We start from the raw sequence: 6,493 nt of genomic DNA on the forward strand, positions 1-6,493 counted from the left end.
CATTAGGCGCTTACGTTCAATGTGAAAAGACGTTCCGTTAAGAAGAATATTTATTCTGCCGCGTACAGATGATCACCAAAGTATTTTTAGCAAAATGTTTAGATCAACGAATGCATCCATTCTGATATAATTTAGAACAGTGTGGATAAAGACAGTTGTCTGACAGCATGTATTTTGCCTTGTAACCCTACCACTACTCCTGTAATTTAGTATGCTTTTACCTAAATAACAGAAAACCCTGTCTTCATGTTGTCAGCTATAGCTCTCTAACTAAATGTCCGCTCCTGTTAGCTGAGTGGTCAGCGCTACGGAATGTCATACCTAACGGCCCGGGTTCGATTGCCGGCTGGGTCGGATATTTTCTCCGCTCAGGGACTGGCTGTTGATTGTCCTTATCATCATCATTTCTTCCCCTTTGACACGCAAGTCGCCGAAGTGGCGTCAACTCGAAGACTTGCACCAGGCGAACTATCTACCCGACGGGAGGCCCTGTTACTGAATTTAGTTTCCAAATAAAGTACACTATGGGAAGATAGTCCTTTTAATAGGAAAAACTAATCAATAGAGTTACCCTTTTTACAGGATTTGACCGTGTGTTATGTCTAACGAAGAAGTAAGTCAGACTATTCAATTCTTTTCCTAAGATCCAACGCAGTAGTTGGAAATAAACGCAGTATGAATAGTGTTACGAGTATATTGAAGCTAGGATATCTCAGTTCCACGTTCATTTAGTGGTTTAAAATATGAACTGACGGTCGCCAGCCTATCCAGGCAATGAAATAATGAAGTATTGGAAAAACAGAAGTATGAATTTTGCCTACTTTCTTGCTACAGTTTAAGTCACTTCTTCAAATAAATGTTACTCCACGTAAACAAGGTTTGTGTAGACACTGGAATTTTTAAAAGAGAAAAAGCCTAATAGATAACTTGAAGGAAGCTAAAAAAAAATTGACCAGGGGGGACCTATAGAAAAGCACTTTCTATAACTAACAAACTTAAATGCTAAAATACTTAGATACTAAAGCACACACTTTTTAAACTGAACATTTCACTTCAAGAAAACCACTTACTTACTGGAATTTAATTTCAAAATCTACTACTCTTTGAACTAACTCTGTAGACTCATTTAACAGATTCTAGTGACTTTGCTCCACTCTGACTGAATTTTACGTAAGCAAACTTTTACTATAACTCTTTGCAATAGTTAGGAAAACTTTTGAAACAAGAATAGTTTGACTTTATTTCTCTGCAATGTACTAAAGCATTGATGTGTTCTTACTCTAACGAAAATTTTCATTACGCCTTTCAGTGAAACAACTAAGAGAACTTTTCTTTAACTATTGCTCAAAATAAAAATATTTATGAACTCTCTAACTTTATGATGCAAAATTACACTCTTCCACTACTGAGACGTAATTTCATTACCCTCATACATTCATCTTATTATTTACACAAAAACTATTTAAATGGTGCCTCTTTATATTAACTTGGTACTTCATAACCCTGTAAAACAGGATACTCGAATTAATCAAACACCAGGAATAAACCCTATATAGGTGTATGATTAGGATGAAATAACAGGAAGAACCAGTTTCTTTAAAGTTCAAGAATGATTATTCACTAATAAAACACAGTTTAAATTAATGGTTCACGCTGTACAAAAGTAAAATGCCAAAGAAAAATCTTATCTGGTGGCTGTAGGCTTGAGTGTGGCGAGCTGTTATGGCGGCTACACTACCCACACTACGGCCTGCAAGTATCTTGCTCTATCGACTCAGTTTCTCTTCTTGGCGTCGTTCAGTTTTACATACAGCAGCTCAACAACTCGCAGCTATGCCGTAAGCCGTTTACAGTCTTCATCCGAGGCATTCTTGTGCAAATTTTCAGGCAGAGCTTCTCCTGTTCCACAAGGGTGTTGCCTCAGTCACTGCTGCCTACAGACTGTGTGACTTACTTCCCGACCTTGCTCTAGGTAGCGCGCCAATTCCCCTTTACCACCTTTTCCACTCCCCAGAGCCACTTTTGTTTCAAACGAAAGCACACTGGCTTTCACATAACACCTATTTCTTACATTGTTCCTAAGCGTGACCATTTCTTACAATTGTCAAATTTACATCAACATGAACAGTTTATACACACAAATACACTCCTGGAAATTGAAGTAAGAACACCGTGAATTCATTGTCCCAGGAAGGGGAAACTTTATTGACACATTCCTGGGGTCAGATACATCACATGATCACACTGACAGAACCACAGGCACATAGACGCAGGCAACAGAGCATGCACAATGTCGGCACTAGTACAGTGTATATCCACCTTTCGCAGCAATGCAGGCTGCTATTCTCCCATGGAGACGATCGTAGAGATGCTGGATGTAGTCCTGTGGAACGGCTTGCCATGCCATTTCCACCTGGCGCCGCAGTTGGACCAGCGTTCTTGCTGGACGTGCAGACCGCGTGAGACGACGCTTCAGCCAGTCCCAAACATGCTCAATGGGGGACAGATCCGGAGATCTTGCTGGCCAGGGTAGTTGACTTACACCTTCTAGAGCACGTTGGGTGGCACGGGATACATGCGGACGTGCATTGTCCTGTTGGAACAGCAAGTTCCCTTGCCGGTCTAGGAATGGTAGAACGATGGGTTCCATGACGGTTTGGATGTACCGTGCACTATTCAGTGTCCCCTCGACGATCACCAGTGGTGTACGGCCAGTGTAGGAGATCGCTCCCCACACCATGATGCCGGGTGTTGACCCTGTGTGCCTCGGTCGTATGCAGTCCTCATTGTGGCGCTCACCTGCACGGCGCCAAACACGCATACGACCATCATTGGCACCAAGGCAGAAGCGACTCTCATCGCTGAAGACGACACGTCTCCATTCGTCCCTCCATTCACGCCTGTCGCGACACCACTGGAGGCGGTTTGCGCGATGTTGGGGCGTGAGCGGAAGACGGCCTAACGTGTGCGGGACCGTAGCCCAGCTTCATGGAGACGGTTGCGAATGGTCCTCGCCGATACCCCAGGAGCAACAGTGTCCCTAATTTGCTGGGAAGTGGCGGTGCGGTCCCCTACGGCACTGCGTAGGATCCTACGGTCTTGGCGTGCATCCGTGCGTCGCTGCGGTCCGGTCCCAGGTCGACGGGCACGTGCACCTTCCGCCGACCACTGGCGACAACATCGATGTACTGTGGAGACCTCACGCCCCACGTGTTGAGCAATTCGGCGGTACGTCCACCCGGCCTCCCGCATGCCCACTATACGCCCTCGCTCAAAGTCCGTCAATTGCACATACGGTTCACGTCCACGCTGTCGCGGCATGCTACCAGTGTTAAAGACTGCGATGGAGCTTCGTATGCCACGGCAAACTGGCTGACACTGACGGCGGCGGTGCACAAATGCTGCGCAGCTAGCGCCATTCGACGGCCAACACCGCGGTTCCTGGTGTGTCCGCTGTGCCGTGCGTGTGATCATTGCTTGTACAGCCCTCTCGCAGTGTCCGGAGCAAGTATGGTGGGTCTGACACACCGGTGTCAATGTGTTCTTTTTTCCATTTCCAGGAGTGTACATTTACACACAAAACGTCATCAGAAAATTATTTAACGTATTAAACAATTTACATAGTATTTTACAAACATTACTCACATACAAAGCAAAGTACTTCAACCTTCATTATAGTACACTTTACTTTACATATACAGAAAATACAGAATCAATATGCGAAAATTTTAAAGCAAAAAATTATTAAAAAATTTATATGAACATAAACAAACAGTGTTATAACCTCTAAGAAGCCCGCAACCAGGTACAGGAAAAGACAGGTCACAACTTCCTTCTGAAATTTAGATATTTAATACAGTAGTTGCTTTTTGAAGCGTATTAAGACTTCTCTGTTTTTGAAGAATAGACAGCTCACTTCTCTGTTTCAGCTCACGTAAATCTGGGGGGATACATAAATGTGAAATAGTTTTTCTAAGTCCTTTGTGATGCGCTAGATTTTAAGCTATGTAGTATTTCCATATACATCCTGAATCTCGCTCGTAAATTGGTTCAAGACTAAATACAAAAGCTTTATTCCCGTAGCACAGGTCTGCCTTATGGTATACAACTAGGCGGCCTGGTCCGGGACACCTGCTTGGCAGTGTTTGCTCCGCAAATCCCATTTTCGGCCATCGTGCTCTCAAATTCTAGGACATTTCTCGAATTTTTTTACGACAGGTTTCAACGTCAAAGCTAATAAGCGCTATATCACCGCAATTGTCTTCTCAAGAGCTATCGAATGCAGTTATAAAAACCATACAATTCTTTTTTTTCAAAAAAAAAAAACATTTATTTCATTATCTACGGCAAAAACATTAGGCAAACAAAAAAAATTCGCGTTTTGGCTCTAACATTTGCCGAAAACTGCGTTTCGATATGTGTAACCGTTCACGAAATAAAAGCGGTGTTACGTTTTACGTGACTCACCCTGTATATTGGACTTTTTTTGTATTGGTACAGACTACTTCCTCCAGAAATATGGAAACCAAATAACTTGCAGTACAAGTGATGTATTTTACAATATCAAACATCAACAAGTGCTCATAGCTCTTATGGAATGGGTTTTAGAAGCCATGTTTACTAGTTTTTTTTGTTTTGATCGGTACTACGCGGTTCCAAAATATGGAAAGCATAGAGCTGGCTGTAGAAGAGATTTACTGTCAGAGGTAATAGAACGAGTTTAGTTTATAGCTTTCTACACTGTCGTTTCCGGACTATGGACCTTACCTCGATGTACCGGGTGATCAAATAGTCAGTATAAATTTGAAAACTGAATAAATCACGGAATAATGTAGATAGAGGGGTAAAAATTGATACACATGGTTGTAATGACATGGGGTTTTATTAGAACCCATAAAATACAAAAGTTCAAAAATGTCCGACAGATGGTGCTTTATCTGATCAGAATAGCAATAATTAGCATAACAAAGTAAGACAAAGCAAAGATGATGTTCTTAACAGGAAATGCTCAATATGTACACCATCATTCCTCAACAATAGCTGTAGTCGAGGTATAACGTAAAAGCATGTCCGGAGTTATGGTGAGGCATTGGCGTCGGATGTTGTCTTTCAGCATGCCTTGAGATGTCGGTCGATCACGATACACCTGCGACTTCAGGTAACCCCAAAGGCAATAATCGCACAGACTGAGGTCTGGGTACCTTGGGAGGCCAAGCATGACGAAAGTGGCTGCTGGGCACACGATCATCAGCAAACGACTCGCGCAAGAGATCTTTCACGCGCCTAGCAATATGGGGTGGTTCTAATAAAACCCCATGTCATTCCAAGCATGTGTGTCAATTTTTACCTCTCTATCTACATTATTCCGTGGTTTATTAAGTTTTCAAATTTATACTGACTTTTTGATAACCCGGTACTTCCTCTTCTCCATCATCTCTGAAAGTCTGCACCATCATCACGGAATCACCCTCTATCAGTTGCAAATGTTTGCATGAAAAACGTCTTTTGCATGCCGCAAATTATTTCACTGTGTTTTATTAATCCACCCAGACGCGTTTCGCCCGTTCACAGGATATCTTCATTGTGTGTAGCGGACCATTACATGATTTTTTCGATTCATGTATTAGTTATAGTTGTAAAAACTGTCCATGGTCCGCAATTCGTGGCCTAGAGCGTATGAAGTGCAATTTTTTAGATACTGAAGAACACAGAATTGTTTGGGAAAACGCGAAGAAATATCTCTCGTTGCAAGGCGAGAGGTAGACCGAGACAATTCTTGAACTATCTGAAATAAAATCGTCGTAACTTCTGAACGGTTTGCGTTAAGACGTTGAAAACTTCACGGTTGGCCGCGGGGGCATTATGGGAATTAGTACGCGCATTGTTTGGTTTAGTGACGAAGCCCACTTTCATTTGGGTGCGTTCGTCAATAAGCAAAATTGGTGCATCTTGGGGACTGAGAATCCGCATTTCGCGATCGTGAATTCTCTTCACCCTGACCGGGTGACTCCGTGGTGTGCAATGTCCAGTCACGGAATAATCGGTGCGGTATGGCACGGTGACTGCCGAACACTACGTGAAGGTTTTGGAAGATGATTTCATCCACATTATCGAAAGTGACCCTGATTTCGACAAGATGTGATTTGTGCAAGACGGAGTTCGACCCCATCGGAGCAGGAGAGTGTTTGATGTCCTGGAGGAGCACTTTGGGGACCGTATTCTGGCTCTGGGGTACCCACTAGAATGCGACTCCTTTTTGTGGGGCTATATTAAAGACAAGGTGTACGGGAATAGCCCCAAAAACCATTGCTCAGCTGAACACAGCCATTCAGGAGGTCATCGACCGCATCGATGTTCCGACACTTCAACGGGTCATGCAGAATTTCGCTATTTGTCTGCGCCTTATCATCTCCAGTGATGGCAGGCATATCGGATACGTCGTAACCTAAATCCGAATAGTGACGTCTACATGATGAATAATGTGTGTGCACGC

This window comes from Schistocerca serialis, chromosome 12, assembly GCF_023864345.2.
Source record: "Schistocerca serialis cubense isolate TAMUIC-IGC-003099 chromosome 12, iqSchSeri2.2, whole genome shotgun sequence".
Taxonomy (NCBI): Eukaryota; Metazoa; Arthropoda; class Insecta; order Orthoptera; family Acrididae; genus Schistocerca; species Schistocerca serialis.